The following is a 23713-nucleotide window of genomic DNA, read 5'->3' on the forward strand; positions in this document are numbered from 1 at the left end:
ATAGGCTTCTGACTATACATTAGATCTTATCCTTGAGTTTCATCCTGACAGGCAGCTATGTTCTGTCATACATCTTGGGTTGACAAGTGATTATGATTTTGCACGGTGGCTCATAGATGACAGAACAAGGAGTAATGGTTTCAAGTTGCAGTGCGGGAGGTTTGGGTTGGATATTAGGAAAAACTTTTTCACTAGGAGGCTGGTGAAGCACTGGAATGGGTTACCTAGGGAAATGGTGGAATCTCCTTCCTTAGAGGTTTTTAAGGTCAGGCTTGACAAAGCCCTGGCTGGGATGATTTAGTTGGGGATTGGTCCTGCTTTGAGCAGGGGCTTGGACTAGATGACCTCCTGAGGTCCCTTCCAACCCTGATATTCTATGATCGTGGGTAGAAGTTACTCTATTCTCTCTACATCTGCCTCAGCTCATCATTCACCACTTTTAAAAGCATTTGAAAATAGTAATTATAGGGTGTGTTTTCATGTTAATCTATCAGATCCTATAAAGCTACCTTTTCACCTCTGCACCCATGCTGGGGTGAGCACTCCTTAACTGTAGTCCAGGATCTGGTTCAGTATGTGTTGCTGGCTGGTGGTTCGTCTGACTTCTAAACAATTGTAAACAATTTCTATGAGTAAAGGGATGCATTTGTGTGTATTTATTCTCATGATATTTCTCAAATGAAAAATATTTAGAGAGAGTATTTGCTATGATTGTCAGCCCCAGATTACTTTAACTTCCTGAAGCTATATAGAAAGGGTACACGCAGAATATGCACACTAAAATGCCATCATGTTTTGTGTGTAGGGCATTAAGGAGAAACTTCTTCATGAAAAGATGCAAATACAGCTTGTATACATTATGCTATGCTCTAAGAGTTTGTAGCATGACTTGTTATGCCTTTCACATATTGACACACTTTTAGGTAACTAACACAAACTTTAACTAATACCTTCCTGCCTAAGTATTACAGAGATCTGAAAATGACGGATGATGTTATGCACTAAACCCTGCCGTGAATGAGTATTTATAGATTTTGTTACTACACTTATCACAGTAGTATCTGAGCACTACTCAAACGTTAATTAAATTATCCTCACAACCTTCCTGAGGGAGGAAAGTATTATCCCCATTTTACAGATGGTACAGAGAGATTAAGTGACTTGCCCATGGTCACACAGGAAATCTGTGGTGGACACATGATTAGAGTCTACTGTAGATTTGAGTCACAGTACAGTAATTTTAAACAAGGCCATTCTTCCTCTCTGAAGTTATTAACTAAAATAGCCTTCTGCAAATTCAGTGCCCACCTTTTCAGAAGCCACCCTGCTAGAAAAGCTGTTGTATTATGTTACACAAGAGGCCAGGACCGGTGGCTCCAATGCTTTGTAAATCCTCCTTCCCCTATGAAGGGATGACTTGGAGCTGTGAGGGATACTGCAGCCTCAGAACTAAAGTAAGAGCTGCCAAGCTGCCATTCAGCACTCTGTAGCCTGGTGAGGGGAGAAGGGTTCCTTTCCTTGGAGTTACCCAGTACACAAACTAGTATTCAGACTGTTAGGTTAGAGGATTTGGGCTGTAAGCCCTTGATCAACCTGCAAGGTACTAAGTGCCTCAGCTCTCACTTGGGTCAGTGGTATTCAGAGGGAGCTGAGGGCACTCAACACCTCATAGGAGATGCTCCACACTTTGAAGGGTCAGACACTGACTTACAAGTGATATTATGTCTAGATGAAAGAAGGCAAATTAAGCACAGAATAGGTGTAAAGTGTGGACAGATTTTTACCATGGTTGTGTCACTGAGTCAATCTTACCCTAACATTTACCTAAATATGGTTTTCCACAGTAATTGTCTTTGAAACTTTTCATCTACGCCTCCCCCACCTTCCATCCACCAGTGTGTTTTCAGGCAACTTTATTACAAATGAGGGATCTATGTTGACAAGATTGCTAGCCTTTCTGCCACTCTTTTGATTTGTGAAGAATTTATAGTGACCCTTTCTGTCTTTGTAGTCAGTAGTTTGGAAAATCCACTTTATTTTAGCATTTTTCAGATCCACCAAAAGAATTATAGGGAGACGGGATTTGTAAAAACTGGCTTTTATCAAAGCAATTCATGTTTAGTTATTGACTTTAAATTAATCTTAATCAAGTTCTCTCTTTTTGGTTCTCTTTTATGATTTTCCACACTCATTACCTCATAGCCACTTTCAGGCCTGGTTTTCTTATATTTATAAACAATATCTATATTTTGCCTGTGACCAGGTACAGAATTATTTGCAGAAACCTTAACTCTATTATTAGCTTGCTTCCCTACACTTGCTTGCCTGCTGAGTCTCACAATTATGTCTTTAAAAATAATCCCTGGATTTTTGTTTTGATTTTTGGAAACACAGTTATTTAAAAACTGGCCTGCTTTCAATTTAAAGGCTTGTTGAGCTCTAGGTATGATGCAATTAACACACTGCTTTTTGCTATTACCACAGAACTTTGTCTTTGGCATATTTTGTGAGCACAGCCATAGAAGACCCATCTTTATTAGGTGTCAAGATATTTTTTCCTCAAAGTCATTTACTCTATTTTATGAGCAATGTTATGACAATTACAGAAGTGTATCTCATAGTGGGTTTTCCCAAATACAGGGTTCTTCGAAGGCTTATAAACAGAGGTTGCATATTTTGGGTAACATTTTCAAAAGCACTTAAGTCATCAGATGTATAAGTCCCATTTTTCAAAAGCAACTTAAAGCGTCAAGGTGCATAACCTGCATTGAATTTCAATGAGATGTAGGTTCCTAAGTCAGTTTTGAAAATGGGATGTAGGAACCTAAGGGTATGTCTACACTGAAAACCAAAACTGAACCCAAACAACACACCAGGCAGCAACATTCAGAGCTGGGGTCAACTGACTTGGGCTTGCAATGCTCACGCTACGAGCCTAAAAATAGCAGTGCAAGCATTCCCACTTCGGCTCTGAGACCCTCCCATCTTGCTGGGTTCAGAGCCTGGGATCCAGCCTCAGTGGGAATGCTATATTGCTATTTTTAGCCTGTTGTGTGAACCTGTCATGTGAGCCTGAGTCACTTGGTCTGGGGGCTGAGACTTGCTGCCATGAGTTTGGGGTGGTGCTTTGAGTGCAGTGTAGACTTACCCTCAGTGTGTTTGAAAGTTTTGTCCTTTTGCCTATTCAACCTATTGCTAAAGCACTGGCCATTACAGTTGTATTTGAAAATGAAGATAGCAGTAAACTATCAAGACAGGGCTTCCAGAAGCTGGAATCCCATCTGTTCTCTTGGATCTATTCCATCGGAGGAGCAAATACAACAATCAGTTTTATAGCCTTTATAAAACTTAATTTTGTATAAAATACTATGGTCGATACTTTTATCAACCATGCACAATTAATTACAGCATTGTAGTAATCAGTTATGTTCTGTACGTAATATACAGGAGTTGTTTGAAGTAAGACAAGATGGAAGCATCTTTGGTATTTAGACATGCCAAATGTGCTTGTGGTTTCTCTTACACATTTCTCTAAATTGATTGCACGTATTAACATTTCATATTTAGGGTTAATAAATAAATAATACCAATAATAATGCTTAGAACATATGTACAGTAGCATCTTACATTTTCAAAGCAAAAATAAAACCTCGGAGAACTCCCGTGAGATAAGTATAATCAAGCCATATTCATCCCTGGTGTAATCCCACTGGAATCAATGGAGTTACCATCAGGAATGGGTTACACAGTGTGTACATCAGGGCAGAATTTAGCTCAGCAAAATTAAATTTCTTGCTCAAGGCTACCCAGGAAGTCATTTACACCGTTGGAATTAGAAATTAGGAGCTCTTTGTTTCCAGCCCTGTTCTCAATCCAATAGAACACACTGACTCAAAACACTGAGCACATATTGTAAAAACACAGGTTTTTCTTAAATATACTAATAAAAGTATTGTAAACTTGCCGGTAAAATCTGTGAACATTCCCTCAAAACCTAATCACGCAGGAAATGTCTGATGTATAGTATAACTAATTATACACAAATACACTTCTGATACATATATTAGTCAGGCAAAATGACTTGTCCGTGGTCTTTAAAACCTCTTCTTTAGGGTTTATCTTCATAATAAAATTAGGTTGTTCTAGAACATGAACTTCAAGAGTTATGTCAACTGAAATGATGCTAAACATGATTTCAGTCTAAGATACTAATATTGCCCCCATCCCCATCCCATCAGAGTGCCTCACAGTCTTTAATGTATTTATCTTCAAGACACACCCATACGGCAGAGAAGTTCTATTATCCTCATTTACATATAGGGAACTGAGTTACAGAGAAATTAAGTGGTTTTTTCTTTGAGTGTACATCTACATTGGAATAAAAGACCCATGACACAGCTGTGGCTGACCCAGGTCAGCTGATTCGGGCTTGCGGGGCTAAAAATCGCCATGGAGATGTTTGCGCTCAGACTGGAGCTGAAGGTCTGGGACCCTCCCCCTTTACAGGGTCTCAGAGCTCAGTGATTTTACAGCCCCAAGCCTGAGTCAGCTGACTCAGGCCAGCCATGGATGTTTAATTGCTGTGTAGACATACCCTTAATGTACACAGTGATGAATTGTGTTTAATATTGTGTCAGCTGGTTGCAGCTGATTCCTGAAGGATTTATTCACTACCAGTTGACATGATGTTAAACACAATGGAATGAGTTTACGATGACTGAAAAGTTATGTTTAACATCATGTTAGTTAACACAACTTCTCAAGGTCGACTTTTAATTTTTCGTCCATTATTTACTCCATTTTATGAGCAGTGTTATGACAATTACAGAAGTGTGCGTTTCATAAAGGTTATTCCCAAATATAGGGTTCTTTGAAGGATTTATTCATATTTATCATGATTTTTAGTGAAGTCTTTGAAAAATGGTATACTGAAGATGTGCATAATTACCCACTACTCTTCAGCTGTGACCATGTAGAGGCTTTGAAACAAAACCATGTAGAGGTTTTGAAACAAAACAGATAGTAGAATTTTTTTCTCTCAATTAGCTGTTTAAATAGACAGCATCAGATCATCAGCCAAACTGGAATAGTGACTTTATGTTTCCTGAAATACAGTATTCAAAGATGCAAGATTAAAAAAGGCCTCCCTATAAAATCATCAGGGTGTTCAGATTAGGTCCGGGGCCACTTTGAATGACTAATATTAGGCAGATAAACAAAGTGGCAGGATTTTTGAGGTTCCAAGTACCCCCTCCTCCCATTTAAGTCAAAAAGAGCTGTGAAAGTTCAGCACCTCTAAAAATCTGGTCACTCTTACTAGATACCTAAATTTGGATGTAGGTGTTTAACTTTACGCACCCAAGTTTGTAAATGTTGGACTATGTGGTCTTCTTATGCCCTTTTCTCTGTATTTATAAAAGAAGAGGTCACAAGAAAGTCTCTTTCACTCGGTCTTCCCTTTTTAAAATGTACTTGATAATAACGAAGACGATATATAGTTATCTGCTTCCATAAGTATTAAACCAGAGCTCCCTAAAGTAGCTGAACAATACTGTTTGAAAAGGGTTAGATAAAATGATTCTAGAAGTTGAACAGCGGCAAACTTTTAAGTGCTACTTTTAAACCAGAACTGTCCCTATCATGCTTTTAAACTACTAACAACAGAAAGTGCTGACATCCTTCTGTCAACATTTTCCTGAACCATAAATTGCTCATGCATTAGAAAGTCTCTTGAAATGGCATAAAAAGACTGTGAAGCAAACGTATTCTTGAAGTGTAGGTCTGCAAGTCAGTGTAATTTCTGAGTACACCACACAAGCTAAAAAGACGGCAGATGCAAGGTTAGAATTTAACTATAAATGATAACTCAATTTATTTTCTCCATAGCCTAGTAACTCAATAAGTCTTTAATGGTTTCATAAATAAACAGATGGATGACATCAAATGATAAGTCTGATTGGTCTCTCTATAATTTTGGACAGCTTTATCCCAAAATATGTAGCACAAGCATTTTAACCCAAGAGGAGGATAAAACAAATGTGGGAAGCTAGATTATGGGCAATTGCACTGTCCCAGTGATATATGAGACCTTTCATGATGGTAAGGCTAAGAAACGGGGCAATTCACAGTCTATATCTGTCTGATGGTGGGTTTGTGAAGATTTTTCTTCTGTCGATAAAACAGGTGCTTCTATTCAAGGAATTCAAAGTATAGAGGGAAAAAGGGGAGGTGATGGGATCCCTGCTGAAAGATTTAAATCATAGATTACTTTATTGTTGAAAGGTTTATGATGCTAATTTTACAGCAAGCCATCTGCTCCACCTACTGTATGTTGACTGAATATTAAAGCAGGCCACCTATCTCAAGCATAAAAGACACATCATCCAATGTGTCATTTGCACAGGGCTATATTCACTTTACCTAATATTGCAACTTGACTAGACGTGTGTTCTGTATGCTCAAATTTTAGCAACACGTAACTTGCAGCCCAAGCAAGATCTTCAGAAAATAGTTAAGGCAAAATTCTACTTTCAGAGGCACCAGACATGTCTATAAAACAAGCCTCCATTACTACATATTCGTTATTTACACAGTATGTGGATATTGCATGCTTGAAGCAGTCAGCTCATGCTAATGGTCCATCTTGTCTGCAGTTTTTACATCTTTTTGGTAGACATAAGAGGTTATATACAGTGTGCTGCGGCATGCACTCTGGTAAATGGACAAGAAACACTCTCTGCAACTTCAATATCAAGAGTATAATTTTATCCATAAAAGACAACACTGCTTTACAGCACTAGTGTCCTAAAAAGTCCCAGCTGCATACATTGGAACTGGGAGAGATATTTGCTCACCCAATATTTAAATTTGTGTGGAATAAACTGCACTGGTGAAAAAGAAAGAGTCAGGACCTTCCCATCCAGTATATACAAAACTTGATATATAAACAGAGTACAACTAGTTTCTCAATAAAGTCCTAAAATAAGGAACTTCATGTGTATGTTAGTTGTCTTTAAAACTTTTCTCTTTTCCTTTGACATCTATGAGGCTCATATCAAATGAATGTAGCACCCCCTCTCCACCCAGTTACCTTCTTTAATGCCAATCTGCTTACAGGTTTTGACGAACAGGTCTGGGTTCTTCTGGATCCCGCCACCCACTCAGTAGCGTGTATCTTCTTTATTTTTTCCTAAGAATTTATTTGGCGGTACCTCCACCCCCCTCGCTCCTTCCTGGCAGGGTCACCAGGGCAGCTTGGAAGGAAAATTTTAACTTCAGGGTAACCCCCACTTACTTGCCAGATAGTTGGAGACTTCCAAGAAATAACACAAACACATACAATATACTCAACACAATAATTATATTGAACAGGAGACAAATATAACAGGGTAAAACACTATTCTTAGGGTCACCAGTGCCCACGCTGATAATACCTGTGACTTTCCCCAGCCACGTGACTTGATGTAGCAAATGTAAGATCAGTGTCCCGTTGGTACGCATACTTTGTTGGGGCCCTTGATGACTTATGACCACAAAATTCTTCTCTGAAGCGGTTTAGCAGTGTCGCTGACTGGGTTCGGTACAGCCCAAAGGACTCACAAGTGGGAGAAGGTGGTAAATCCCTCCACAGGTTTAATATGCAGCAGGTTATAAAATCCCCAAACCCTCACTCCCTGGCTTGAGGACATAGTTCAGGGAGTAGGGTGTCCCCAAACAAATTCTCTGACTGACTGACTAAAAGATAGTGCACTCACAAACTCCAGGAATGATCCTCAGGTTCAGAGATGACTCTGGACTCCTCTGTCACTGCAGAGGTGCTGATCTCTGCTGGCAGGGATCCTCTTCAGGCAGGAATCAGGCTGCTTCGGTCCCAGGATATCCCCTCACCACAAAGGGGTGCAGGGCTCAAGGTGCAGGTTACACAACTGTACTAAAATCCAAACTGTAGTCTCCAGCCCAGCGTCCAGACACACACACAGCAGGCAGCAGCCCTGAACTAGCAGACAGAGCAGAGCTGACCATGTGGTGACTGGTCTCACCTAGGGAGCTGGAGGGCGAACTCAGCTTGGTTAGGGACGTTTCCCAGCAAAACTCTACAAACCAGGAATCATCAGTGGAGAAGGAAAAGCCCAGCTGAGGGATCTTGCTTTCAGGTCCCTAGAGGCCAGTTCTCACGGGGAACCCTGCATGCAGGCCTGGGACTCACCAGCTCACCACATAGCCAGTCCTGCCCTTGCCCTGGATGGCTCCAGACTGACTCAAAAATGGCTTCTCCCCTTTCCTGAACTCCCTGGGAAGGGCCTCTCCCTCCCTATTGGTGGCTGGGCAGACTCTGAGTCTGCCTTGGCTCCCTCTCCCTGAGCTGCCAGCAGACAGAGCTCCAGGAATCTAGGTAATCTCCTTGGGGGTTACAAGAAGAAAAAGCAAAGTAACAATGTGTTAACCTAAAGAAAGCTTACCCCTTCATAGTGCTTAAGGGCCTGCCTGGGGGGACCAGTTTAATTTGAAGACCCAAATTTTCACAACATTTTCTGTTTCTTATTCATGAATTCATTTTCTTTGCACATGTGAATCAACTTCATTCTTCCCCACCCGCTCTCTTACCCCTTTTAAACCTGTGGCCTCCCTCACTACAGATTAGACATTGCACACCTGAGAAACATTATGTATTTAACGTACATTACAGATCATTCAAGTTTGATGGGCATGGATCAGATTATAAATGCAACAAAAACACTGACTCTTCAATATTTAAATAAACATTTAATGTTTCTCCCCTCCAAGATTAGGGCACAGGGGAGAGTGATCCAACAAAATCCCTCCTTCCTGCCCACATGTACGCTGACCCCAGTTTAGAGCTATTCAAGGCCTTCCAGTGGCCTATCCTACATGGAACCACATGGGCAGGGAGCCATAGCTCTTTCCTTTTAGGGGTGACCCATAAGAAATGCATCAGACGTCCAGGAGGCAAGAGATCGCAGCTAGTCAGGAATAGCTACATGCTTTCATAGCACAGTGACACAAGCCGGACCAACCTCTGAGTGTTGCCAGTTTGTGTCAGGGAGATCATTATGCTAAGGGAGTACAGATTCTGGCAGATAAGTTAAGGTTCAAAATTTCTCAACCTTTTTCATACCAGGACCACTTTGGGAACCTGTAGAACCCCCTTCCATTTAACAATATGGGATGGGCAGCATAGTCACAAGCCCCTGATACTTCATGAGAATTGCAATCCACTGGCTGAGAATCCACGTCCTATTCTGCCTCTGAAGAAAAAGCATTCAGAGCAACCCAGTATCGATTAGTGAAACATTCAGCAAGGTCAAAGCTACAGTCACCAAAGAAAACCCTTTCCTATTCTCTGAGCTCAAACAAATGGACCAAAACTATGCAATATGTTAGCCAGTGAGGTATGGTATAGAAGAGTTACCGATGACGCTAAATGCCCATCTCTTCACTTAAACTAGTGAACAAGGTGTGCAGTGGTAGCCTTACCTTTAATAACATTCACAACTTTTACAGCCTCATCAAGTGCCTTTGCAGTTCCACTTGCATCCTCTTTGCTGCCTAAGCTTTCCAGTGATTGGAACAATGTGTCCAAACTTGGGGTGAAACAGACTGGATTCTAGACACAAGGTTGATGTGTTTTTCTTTCACAGCTTAGGCACCATGAATGTGAATACTCACACACAAATGCCAATCCAACCACACTGCAAGAAATGATCATTGGAAAGCTTTAAAGATATTTTTCCCTGTAACACATCTTGATAGTGGACAGTAAAACAGGAGGTTCTCGTGTACAGATCCTTCTCAGTCAGAGTGACACATGTTAATAGTTGGGTAGCAGACAACACAGCTATAGTTCCATCTAATTGTACTAACTCAAAAAACAACATGTCATTATGCTAATTTTAATAAAGGTATTAGTTGCAATGGTGAATAAATGTGGATTGGTGTGACTTGGGTTAAATGTGAAAAAGTAAAGGGGGAAATAAAATAAATAAGAGGTAAAGTTGTATAATATTTTCCATATTTAAGTAGGCCAAGAACTTAAAAAGATTAAAAAAGAGGTAGGACATTTATTTAGATAACAAGAACTCCAGAGTTAAAATAGATAATGCTGACAAATTTTGGAATGCGATATTAAACCTCATACATCAGGGCTGAAGCCAATTTCTTAATAAAAGATTTAGGAGGAATCCTAGTGTAGGGAATATCTGCCTAAGGTTCAGTTTCTTGCACCTTCAGGTTCCGCAACTGTATTTTCCTTCAGCTTTTTGCATGTTATCTACTGAAGGTCTCACCAGGAGCCCTTATTCATGTGAGTAGTTCCATATACTTCGATAGGACTGTTTAGGTAAGAATTATTCAAATTAGTGAGTTTTTTCAGGGTTGTCCCCTTAGCCAATAAGTTCATCAGGACAAGAACTTGTCATATTCTATATTTGTAGAGCACATAGCACCTTTCTGAATGCTAAACAAAAATGCATAGTTATTAATACTAAGTTGCAGAGGATTTAGCTATGCATCTACAGAGAAAATTATAATGCCATTACATAAATCAAGGGTGTGACCTCATTTTGAATACTGTGTGTGGTACAGGTCACTCCATCTTAAAAAAAATATTGCTGAGTAAGAGAGAGATCAGAGAAGCGCAACAAAAATAACTGGGGACATAGAAAACCCTCATATGAAGAAAGACTGAAAAAACTGTTTACTTTAGAAAGGAGATGAATAAAAAGGGACATGATAAAAGTATATAAAGTAATGAATGGTATAGAGATGGTATAGTGGAAGTTTCAGTTCTCAGTCTCACAATCCAAGAACAAAGGGGCATTCAATGACATTCAAAGATACACAATTGCTACAATGAAACATTTTTTCATACTGTGTACAATTAATCTGTGGAAGTCACTGGGGCCAAAAACTTTAAAAAGATTAAAAAAGGGGCAGGACATTTATTTAGATAACAAGAACTCCAGAGTTAAAATAGATAATGCTGACAAATTCTGGAATGCGATATTAAACCTCATACATCAGGGCTGAAGCCAATTTCTTAATAAAAGGTTTAGGAGGAATCCTAGTGTGGGAATATCTGCCTAAGGTTCGGTTTCTTGCACCTTCCATTATAGCATCTAACACAGGCTACTGTCAGAGACAAGATACTGGGCTACAAGGACCACAGGTCTGTTCCAGTATGGTAAGTCCTATGTTCCTATGCAACTCCCATTGACATTAATGAGAGTTGTGTAGCTAAATCTTCCACAATTCTTTCAGAAGTGTGTATCATTTTCTCCATTGTATTTTATTGACTTTCTTTTACAGTCACAAAACTACAACAGATATACCTGAGGAAAAACTGTGAACATATTTCTTTAGATGAGGGACCTTTTTGCATGTCAGTTGAAGCAGAAAGCTTGATGTTTGTTTCGCTTTTATATTTTCTGTTGGAATAATTTTCTTCTTCAATTTTGTTAGAGAAAAGCTGAACGAATCACTGAAAAACCTGAGTACTTGTAAATGTAACTTGTTTGCCAGCCTATCAATTATAGTAAGTGGACATTAATCTTATTTTCCTATGCTGGTAGATTGAGACTCTCTCATATTTTGAATGTGAGATCTATGCCCTTGAGCATTTAGATGCTTAGTAACATTATGAAACGTAATCTAAGGCCTTGTCTGCACTACTCAGTTTTGCTGGCAAAAGGCAGTTTTTGCTGACAAAACGGTGTAGTTGTACACACTACAAAGCTACTTTTGGCAGCAAAATTCCTGTTTTGCTGACAAAATAAAACCACCTCAACGAGAGGCATAGAGCTTTTTCCAGCAAAGTTGAAGTGAGAAAGCATCAGTGTAGATGCTGCCATTCGTTATGTCGCCATAACTCGCCTCCCCCAGTATCCCACAGTGCCCACCGTGACCACTTTGCTCACTGTTTTGAACTCGGCTGCACTGCCTCTAGCTATGCAGGCAAGTGCCCCTCCCCTTTCAAAGTTCTGGGAAGCTTTGACATTCCTCAGCCTGGAGAGCTCACAGAGCTGCTGAGGACGCGGCTCCCGGTAGCGGCGGTGGCTCTGGGAGAACAATGCGGGGTGCTGCTGCAGGGGGGAAGGGGTAAAGATTGCTGTGCAGAACCAGGGGCTGATGTGCTGGGGGTGTCCCCGTCTCCTGTCTCAGGATTGGTCGCTCAGGCTGCTGTCTGAACTTAAAGAGACAGCATGCCAACACACTCACTCTCCCCCAACACACACACACTCCCCAACACACACTCCGTCTCTGTCCCCCCCTCACATACACACTCTGTGTCACAAATTCTTTCCCCCTCACCCCACATACACTTCAGTGGAAAAGCAGCTGGCAATCTAGTAGGATGCCCATGGAAAGATGTGATTGAGAAACCTGCACCATGTGATGCCGTACCTGCCCCATGAGGCATTGCAAACCCTTCCCAAAGCATCCTGCGGCCAACTGCACAGTGGGATAGCCACTCTCTGTGTCGATGCAAGAGCTGCTAGTGTGGAAGTGCTCTGTTGACCCAAGGAACTTTATGTGGACATTCAACAAAGGTTTAATTGAAGCGGCATAACTTTTGTCAACAAAACTCTATCGTGTAGACAAGGCCTAACATGCCTAATGAGAAAACACTAGGTTATTTCTGAAAATACAAAGAAAAACACTTATATTTCAATGACGACGAACAAAGATGCCACCTCTGTATGTATTGGTGCTAATTTTCTTGTAATATAAAAACACTAGCGGCTGTTCCATTACTGCCTGATATCTCGTGTAGTCATTTACACATAAAAATGCTACTATTCTGATGTAGTAGTCTCTTACACTCACTTTACACAGGTATAATGCCCCAGTCCTGGGAACTTTTACATGTGGGCTTAACTTTAACAGGCGACTATGTGTGTAAAGTTGAATATATACCTAAGTATTTGCAGGACTGGGGTTTAAATGATGCAGCAAGGTCCAAAGCAGGGGGAAAAAATCAGGTCCCAGGACTGTGGAAGGTCAGTAAAAGTTTTGGTTTGGATCATGAGTAACTTGTGGTAGAAAGTTAAAGTTTTCTTACTGTTTTTATTATTAGGCCTCTTATTAAACCAAGTCCCCGTTACATTTGAAATACCAGTGTATTATTGCAAAAGCAACCACATGTGCCTTTTTCTTAAAACTGCTGGTGATGCTGCATATAACCTTTACTTGCCAGCTATTGAACTACTCTTGCCCAACTTTGTTGAAGATACATAACCTATATTATGCTGTACGTTGCTCTTCAAATTAAAGTGCTTATCTCCTTTCCAGATAAGTGTTTGAGAAATACAAAGAAATCAAGGTAATATAGCTAGATTGATTTTAAAACTCATTTACAACAGAACTACCTCAAATTCTAAAAGTAAGGCCAAACCAAATCAATGTACAGCTACTTCATCAGCTCTAATATGGATGTGCTGCAAATTTTAATGCTTTTTATTTAAAGATTTTACCCTGCAGGTTGCAAAAAAAAAATATTATTATTATTTTGCTACTGATAGTGGAAGAATCCTGTTGATTTACTTTGTTGTTTGGTATTAACATAAATTTTTTTAAAGCAAGCATTAGCACCATCTGCCACTTACAAATGTGTGTCTCCTCAAAGTATTAATACTATAAACAAAGTCTGTTCCTTCATTTGATACAGAAAGGAGGAAGGGAACTAAGCAGTGAAGGAATAGAGTTACACCTAAAAATAGGTCTTCCTTGGTATGAGAAAGCAACCCTTTTAGTAAGATGATCTCCAGAATAGATGAGCACAAAATGTCCACACACCATTACACAGAGAGCTGATTTGCAAAGTAGCTACAGAGAACTGAAAAGGACAGCTCCGGACTTGACTTCTTTACATTACCAATGAGTTGTCAGAGACATAATGATTTCTGAATATCTGTAACCTGAAGTCACTTCTTAATCAATTCTAATAATGATTTTAATGTTCATGTCTAACCCTAAATTCCTATCAAGGTAATTCTGATTTTCTCTCACACATTTTCGGAAATTTGTTTGAACTTTTTTGAACACTCCACTGGTACTGTGGTAACTGAGATACAATATCCTTCAGAGCATGGTGATGTGTGCCCTAAACATACCATAGATGAGAGAGATGGATTAGGTTCAAGATGCACACAATCTATAACAGTAAGGGTAAGTATCCCTGAAGACACTGTATGTTATTCACAGAGACATTCAAAATAAGCATCTAATACAGAGAGTTGTGACAGAATAAATAAACCCTGCACTAGCATGGAAGAGGTTACAGAGCTGCTTTGGGCTAGAGTATCTCTGCCCTGCTGTACCTGCAAATTATGCCAAGACTGCAGGAGGAGTTAAAAAGAGGGAACTCCACTCAGTTGGGGGCATGCCAGGGAAAAGAATATAATGTTCAGTATCTCCTGCTTTGGAGAAAGGACCGACAGCCTACAGAGCCCCTGCACTCACAGAAGGAGGGTGAAGAACCCCGGAGTTAAAGGGGGAAAAATTGAGGCTTGCACTGGGGTCCAGTTAACTCTGAAATGGACATTGATACTCCCAGAGTCCCTCTGAAGTAAGAGAGGCCATATCCTGGAGGGAGTAGCTTACAGGTTTTTCCTTTACCTTTCTGTTGCTTAATCCCTCTTGTTGATTATGGATTGTTTGGTGGCATCACTGGGAACACAGAGAGGGGATGAGACAGCTGAGAGGCCCTGTACAAAAGGTGAGTGCCAGCCTGCTGGAAAGATGTCCTGTAGTACCCACAGGGGTGGGGATGGAGCAACTGGATCATGTGTGTGTACTCCCCACATAGTCTAATGGGGGCGCCCTACCATGGACAGATTTGTGACAAGAACTCCTGGTCAAATGCATAAAACAATGTGCCTTTGGAAGGTAAGATGTGAAATGATGTTGCAGGGTCAACCACCTAGATCCACAAATGTCTTTAGGTCCATGAACACCTAAGTCCAAAATCTAGATCCTCAAAACCCCCTCCTAAACTTTTAGGCACCTAAATTACTGCCAGTGATGTCCTCTAGGATACCCAGAAGCCTACTAGTTAGAACAGGCACCCAGGATGTGGGAGACCAGGGTTAATCTCCCCTCTCTTTCTGATTCAGAGGAGGAACTTAAACTCAGGTCTCCCACTTCTCAGGTAAATGCCCTTACTAGTAGGCTATCAGGTACTCTGTGGTGGGTCTCTCTCAGCCTCTCCGCTTGAAGCTGTTTCATTTTGTATAAATACTTAAATATTCATTGGGCCAGCAAAAGAGTGAAAATGACTCTATAGCCCAGGGGCAAGGCCACTCCCCTGGGATCTGACAGAGTCAGATTAAAATCCCTGCTCCAGCTCAGGCAGAGTGGGGATATGAACAGACTGAGTCAGGGGTCAGTAACCTTTGGCACCTGGCCCATCAGGGTAAAGCCGCTGGCAGGCCGGGACAGTTTGTTTATCTGGAGCGTCTGCAGGCATGGAGCCCCGCAGCTCCCACTGGCTGCGGTTCGCCGTTCCCGGACAATGGAAGCTGTGGGAAGCAGTGGCTAGCATGTCCCTCGGCCTGTGCCGCTTCCCGCAGCTCCCATTGGCCGGGAATGGTGAACCGCAGCCAGTGGGAGCTGTGGGGCTCCGTGCCTGCGGACGCTTCAGATAAACAAACTGGTCCGGCCCACCAGCAGCTTTACCCTGACTGACCGGGTGCCAAAGGTTGCTGACCCCTGCTCTAAAGCATCTTATTCAAGGCTTCTTGTTCTGCCCTTCACTGCACCATATAATCTTCTTCCCACCTACATCTCCACTCTTATTTCCTCTTGCTCCTCTCAATTCTCTTTATTTATTGTTTCCTTTATGCTCTCTATGCTTTGCTTTCATGTTTACCTCTATGCTTAGAAGCATCTCCCATTTTATTCCCTTCCTGTCCTTCAAATCCTTCTTTATAACTAGCTTCTTGAATATATCTTTCCTATACTAATAGTCACCAATTATGCTTCCCTTACTACTCTTAACTACCATCTTCAGTTTTGTCTTGAGGTAGAAAGTCTTATTCTGTGTTTTTTAAAGTACTGTGGACATGTGTGACACTAAATAAATGCTTAATGCATATCATATAGTACACTTAAATACATATATCAGCCAAAGAATCATTTGTACAATCAACATGTATTAGGAAAGCTACTAAAATACCTACTTGTAAAACAAAATTGCATTAGAGATTTACTATTTGATACAAGGCTGTTGCGTTCCAGTGCAAGTGTGAACAGAGGCTACACATAGCCACAAATAAAATCAAGGACTATGCATAGTCTTCTGCACCGAATAGAAATACGCCTTAAACTCTTTGCACACCTTTTCTCTTACACTCCAAGGAGCAAAGTAAAAAAAGAGGCTGGAGTAACGCAGCGGCAACAAAGCAGCACTCATTAATGCAGATTCGATTCTGCTGTTCTTCTTGTGGTTCTCATCTGTTTACCTTGCTCATATATGAAACACTGTGCATTGGCACTGTGGCTCAAGCCCTTAATGAATTGTCATTTTATATATATTATTGTAATCATTTCACTTTTGTTGCATTATACTGCTTTTGCATTAATTTGTTGTGTATTTTCACTTCTCTCAGGGTCTGCACTGCCATTATAAACACCTTCCAACTAGAGAAAAGGCCATCACAGATTCAGCACAAAGATATCAACGTGCATTGCAGCCACCATCCTCTGCATTTGTTTGGTAACAGCTTATTCCTATCAACATCATTTACTAACATTTTTCATTGGAAGATCTTCTTGATCCGATACTATGATCATCATACATTTACATTTATTATTTTATTAGTAAATATTAAGTTTTTAGGATATTAAGTTTTCAGCCAAAAACATTTTTGTGGCAACTAAAAGTGCTGAGGCTCTACTGGTGCCTCAGAGGTGCATTAGCAGCCCCACTGAATTGCACAATGAGTTACATGTACAAGTATGAATGTTTGACTGGGCCTAAACATTTTTTCAAACAATTACAAAATCTTAATGAGTTTTTGTTTCCAAGCATCAGAATTATTTTTGTATTATGTCTTGAAATGTAATATGCTACAACTCCTCACAATTAACATAGTTTTTACATTCATGTGTCTCTTATGATAGGGATCACCATTTCTTTGCATTTTAATCAAGAAATCAAGCAAACATTCTTGTTAAGAGACCCCTATCCAGAGCTAACTGTCTTGTAGAACACTTAATGAATCATTTTTTATTATGATGGTAAAGGGAAGAGGCAGATAGAATCAATAAATTATTGTACTATGATTCTACTGTAGCTTGTAGATTAAATGGGATTGAATACTATATCCAATGTGTCCAGAATGTTGTGAAGTTCTATTTTTGATTCTAAGATATCAGAGAGTAGCTTTCAGGTAGCAACACTGAAGAAGTCTACTTAACTTTATATCTGTCATTCATAATTATAGGCATTGCACCAGGAAGTCCCTAAGTAGCTTCCAAAACTTGGATGGGTTCCAGAACTCCCACTGTTAAAACTATTTTATTACAAGTTTTTTCATTAATAAGCATGTTTTATTTTATTGTTGATTCACACCTGCAAATAAGTGTTCTTATATGTAGCTATGGGATGCTTATCCTTTGACTTATTACCCTTATATCCAACGTATGTATATATTACACACAAACTACATTAAAAGAACATCATTAAAGTTGCAAAGTCAAGCATTCAAAACTTTGGAAATGTCAGAATTAAGGTTGCCTGCGTCTCTCCACACCTATCTTATCTGATTTCTGTGTCTCCCCTGTCAACTCCAGCCAATTGGTTCCTAGTCTCCCACTCCTATTTCCCTAGCCTCCCCACTTCCAGTCCCCTGGCCCAAAGAATCCAAAGCCTCCTCTCCCCCACCTGGACTCCAAGTCCTAGGCTCTTTGTCCAACCATTCCCAGCCTCCCATTCTGCTGGTTCCTAGCCTCCCCCCTTCCCGCCCAGTCAGCTTCTGACTCCCTTTTGCAACCTCCTTGCTCACACAGTCCTAGGTTTTCTCCCCAACCCCGAGTCCTAGTCTCACTAGACTCCTTGCTACAATCTACTGTTTTTCATCCCCCATGGCCTGGCTTTTGTCCCCTCTGCATTTGAATCAGACAGCTTCCTCCTCCATGCTATGTGAGCCCAGTGGGGGTGGGGAGGTCATTAACAACACAGGATAGTCAGATTCCTTGCTCTCAGTTCCAGTGCTCACTCCTCTCTGGCCTGGAGAACTGAGAGTGGCCATCAAAGAAAATGCCCAGTGTTGCCACCATGACTGTGGGGGTGGAGCATATTTAGTTGCTCTGTGAGGCTAGTGGGATGATTTTGGCTGAAAGTTTTAAAAAAACAAAACAACAACAACAACAAAAACCAACAAGTCTAAGGCAAACACACAGCATATAAAACTTCAGCCCAAACGGTCAAAGTTTGGCAATGTTATAAGCAAGTGAAATCAGGTTCTTATAATGAGAAGTGTCAGGCAAGCTTAAGAGGCACTACTGCCAGCCCCAGCTATAATAGTGGGTGTTTGTTGCTGGAAAGGGAACTTGTTTTTACATCATTTGCATCTTTCTTTCTCGCTCTGAAATCTTTATTTTTAAAGAAATATCATACTGCATTATTCGCTTTCTCTTTTCATTTTTCTTTGACTATGTTATTTATTGGTCAGCTCCAAGGAACATGCCAACATTTGTCACAGTTTCATAAACTTTGTCCAGTAATGTTATACCCCAAAGTGTGAGTTCTTGTTGGTTTTACTGTTCATCAAAACATGGGCTCTGTTCTTCATTCTAGAGAATTTATTTCATTGCTAGATTATTCTCTCAATGTTGTTCAGCATATCACCAGAACGATGCATTCAAGCCTTGAATTAGGGCTTAGGGCTTAGGGCTAATCTGCATGGTGGGGTAATGCACTCTACAGGAGTGAGAACTGTACAGCAAACTAGTATGTTACAGATTAGTTGATATGTATAGACCCTATTGGTGTGTTTTAACAGTGCTGTTTGAAACAGTACTATGTTAAAGCTCATGAGGGATCCTTTAGTGCACACCAGCAGGGTCTACATGGACCAATTAATGCACAATATATTAGTGAACTTTAGAAATTACACCCCCATAGAGACCATTACTGTAGTGTTTCAGTTGCTCATATCTTTGGCATCTTTTTTTATAAACAGTTCATGTGTTATCCTCTTATCTCTCACATTCTTATTGCCTGATTTGTTTAGTTTACTGCCCATACCATTTCTGATGTATAATTTAGTCCTTGTTAGAACCTTGCATATAGCTGCCCTCACTAACAGTTCTCCCTTGGTACAATTAAGCATTTAGGGTACTTAAAGTCAAAGGTCAGAGATTATAACAGTAGTGAATGATCTCTGGCCTCCACTGTACAGTAAAATGTGTCTTAGAACAAGCTATTTTTCTTATCATGCTGTATGTATGCATTGTACAGAGAACAGCTATTTTGTCTGAACACTGAATTTTAATATTGATGCTATGCTACAAAGCAACTCAGGAGACACAGCTAAGGAGCCAGAGAAGGTGTGTGATCTGTTCAGCAAATCTGCTACTAAAAATTAATTTCTATCACAGTAAATTTTCCTTGATCTGCAGCTTACTGATATCCCTCACCAGGGATTTAGTTCTCATTTCTCCTCAAATCCAGGCTAATCTTATTTTTTAATTAGTGCTTATGTGAAGAGGTTCCACTGACCCCCGCGTGCACCTCCTTGTGGCTAGATCTGAGAATTAGTTCTTGCCCATCTGGAACCCCTTTCCCTCAGCTACTCACACTGTAGTCTTTTAGGCCTCTTGTGAGAAAACCTAGTCAGGACAGGACCCCAGCACACACTCTCTCTCTCTCTCTCTCTCTCTGGATATCCTCCTTGACCCTGTCCAACTCTCTTTCCAACTAGGAAGTGACTGTAGACCTCCTCCCTGCAGCCCCTTTCTGCTCTCACTTTCTGACTTTATACACCTGGCCCAGCTCCTCTCACAGCTGGGCTTCATCTTCAATTAGTGCTTATCACTGGCTTCCCTCCAGGTGCAGCAGGTAAGGTTAATTGGTCCATTGTGACCCATATTACTCTATTTGGGGGGGGGAGGGGTGGTGAACACCCCATCACAGTTACTTTCAATATGTGCCCAACAAAATTGTTCGGATCCTGTACCCTTCTGCACTCAAAGACGGGATACAACTCCATTGACTTCAATAAGAAGTTTGCCTGGGCATCTGAGAGAAGAATTAGGCCTCCTGACTACTGGGATTTTTAAAACCAGAATGAAAAAAATATGTATTCTATTCCAACACTTTACAGCTATAAGCTCATTAGTAATAAACCCCACATTCTTCTGTTATAAAATGAGAACCAACATTATCATCTTATTTTATAATTATTAAAAAAATATTTGCTTCAATGACAGTTTTATCCTAAAATGCATGTAAAGAGCTCTAGGGAGGTTATATACAAGTAACATAATAATCTAAGATTATTTGGTGTTGTATAATTATTGAATGTACAATTTCCCTCAACCTGAACATCACTGTTTTAACTTAGCTTTGGTCTTAAGGGAAGCCGACTGCATAGCAAACATATGTTAGCAGCACAAAGCTCCATATAATTTCAAACAGCTTGGCACAGTTGGCAGTGTCTGCTCCCAGGAAGAATGAAACAGCAGGTAGTGCTGCAGGACAGGAATGAAATGAATTAGCAGAGCTACAGGTATCCCAAGAAGCTTGCATAATAACTTCTGCCTACCTTATGCATGACTACATACAGTGATAGCAGTCCACAAGTACCAAAATTCATTACACTTAAGAAAAAAGATTACCGCAATATAATCTAATGGATGAATCGGCACAGTTGCAAACATCAAGCAGTTTTGCTCTCTTTTGACCCTGAACGAAATGAAAGCTGCTGAAGGGATTTTAAAATTTCACAGATTTATAAACATTAAAAGGCTGACAACGAATCTAGTAATAAACAAAGGAATATTGTTGAAATATTTACTTGTGAAGCTAGTGGAACATAGAATAAGTAATAAAATAAAGCAGAAGCAGGAGACAATGTCATTTTTCAACTGTAAAAACATAAATATGGTTTACTCCATGTAAACTCAAATGTTCAAAATGGCGCACCAACACTTTTGTACTTAACTCCTATTTTGAAAATTATATTCTTTTGGTGACCAGTGAATCACAGCACAGTGTGGTGATTATTCTTTAAAATAGCAAAAGGTGAAGCAAAGTTGGTTCAAAAATAACTTGCCAAATACTGTCTTTACTATAGCTAAACATCATGGGTAAATAAATAAAAATAAAAAACACTGAGAAACATCTTAATCTCAGGTTTCAGAAATTACCTTTATTTTTTTCTTATCATAGATTTCTGTTTTAAGAAGAAAACAAGTAAGAGCTTTAATCATGATATGTCTTTGCTTCATTTTGTTAACATGTGAACTAGATATGTTCTATGCACCCTTCTCCCTGATCACCATTCCCCACAGTATCATCCCTATTTACATCACACTTCCAGAAAAGATATTCCAACAAAAAAGCAGTGGCATCTGAAAAACTAAATCCTCACCCCGCAGCTAAAGGAGAGAAAGGAATCTTTAATATAACAGATAGTGATCAGCCCCAAAAGGCTAAGAAATAACTATTGGTCCTGCTGATTTCTTCACTGGGCAACCAATTCTGCCCATCGTTATTATTCAATACTTTTTAATCTCAAATGGATTTTTGAAGGTTAAGAGGATATAGTTTTGGCTGTTTAAAAGTACAAGTTATTCATAAACCACACTGTCTAGCACATAGCAGTATCTGTGCACATACTACACAGCTTACTTTTCATTATGGAGGTAGTCATTTTGGAAACCATCCCGGTGAATTCTGAAACAGCATTTCCATTATCTGGCAGCAACTCTCATAATAATCTACCTGATCTGATCTGTGCCAGATTGCTCTGCTAACTCTTTTGTCATGACCATTTTATATATAATACAATAAAATATATATTATACTTATTGTGACGGGATCCCTGGGGTGTAGCCTGGGACTGTGGGACTGCTGTGCCCCCTTAACTCTCCAGCCTGGGCTGTCTCTCACAATGCTTTGCTAGTGAGGCAGCAAGCCCCTCCAGGCACTGTTATCACTCAGCACAACAGCATGTGGAGCCCCACATCCAGCTAAATTGCATGGATTCTCCCAGAGCCACTCATGAATCACACGGAGAAAGGCACCAGCTGAATACCCCCAGCTCCCAGCCTTATACATCAGGAATATACCATCTTGCACTGCTCAAGACAAGTGGAAAGTGGATATACACCAGCCTTTGTAAACCTGAGCAGATTTACCAAATGCTTCAGGCAAACTTGCTGGTAAAGATAAACAGTAAAACAAGTTTATTGACTGCGAAAGATGGATTTTAAGTGATTATAAGTGATAGACAAAAAGTCAGAGTGGTTACCAAAATAAAATAAAATATAAGCAGGCAGTCTAAACTCTCCACCCTATTAGCCTGGGCAACATCTAGATTAAGCAGTTTTTCTCACCCCACTGCATATTGCAGTTCATAGTATACAGGTTTCACCCTTGAAACCTGGGCCACTCTCCCCTATTTGAGTCTTCTCAGTGTCCTTGTTGCTTGCAGCATAGATGTGGGGAGGAGAAAAGGCAAAGCATGTAGCCTCTGTGTTCTGTTTTGTAGCCTTAGTCCATGTGCTTGGAGAACACAAGTCCAGGCATATCTGGTCGGCATTGCTAAGTCACAAGGTGAAGCAATACCCTGGTGTGTCTCCTGTGAGTGAGTAATTGAATTGTAACTCCTCTGCTGGACAATGGTTGGTGATATCTGTTCAGCACCCACCCGGGCGTTGGTTACCTCCCTTGTTGTCTCTGGAGAATTCATAACTGGGCACTTTCCAAACCCACCGCATCTTTTAGTGAAAACCATACAACACAATTCTTATAATTTCATAAGCATTGATATACATATTTAGATAAGAGCAATGGCTTTCAGCAGATCATAACCTTTCCTCTGATACCTCACATGGTATGCTTTATATGCAATATCACAATTATATATAAATGAGGAATATAGGGGTTACAGGGTGGTCCCCCGAAATATAGAGTGTCACACTTAGCATTCAAAGGATTAATGGAGCACACATAGCTATTTTCTGTTCAAGGCCATTTTGTAAGAATAGATACAACACAGTTTTGTAGAACAATCTGGCACAAATCAGATGAGGTGGATTACGATGGGAAATGCTCCCTGATAATGGAAATGCCAATTTAAAGTGATCTGGGATGATTTCCAAAGTGAACACCTCACTAATGAAGCAGATATACACACTCACACACCCCTTACATTCACTTTGCTGGCATTCTGGGAAATTCTAGCATTCTAACTGAAAGAGGTTGACAGGCCTAACTGGAAACACAAAGCAAACTCAATGGATTCTGTAACGTCAGGATTGTTTTATTTCTCTTGGTTCAAAGCAACTTGAAAAGAAGCTGATGTGTTCAGCTGCTGAGTGGAAAATGCTCACTAGTATGAAATATACATGGTCATTTCACTTGAGACGTCGGATTAAATTTAAACTGCGACCTTAATAATGAAAATTCATCAGCTAGTATACTAAAGTACCCATTATCTACTGATCCTGATCCTAAAAGCGACCT

The 23713-nt window shown here is 40.2% G+C and overlaps 1 protein-coding gene across 2 annotated transcripts in view; it reads right to left on the reverse strand.

The window, feature by feature from the left end:
- Window positions 1-23713, reverse strand: part of ATRNL1 (attractin like 1) — a 1012424-nt gene that overhangs the window by 64864 nt on the left and 923847 nt on the right. The window lies entirely within an intron of this gene.

The sequence above is a fragment of the Chelonia mydas genome, chromosome 7, assembly GCF_015237465.2.
Source record: "Chelonia mydas isolate rCheMyd1 chromosome 7, rCheMyd1.pri.v2, whole genome shotgun sequence".
In the NCBI taxonomy this organism is placed as follows: domain Eukaryota; kingdom Metazoa; phylum Chordata; order Testudines; family Cheloniidae; genus Chelonia; species Chelonia mydas.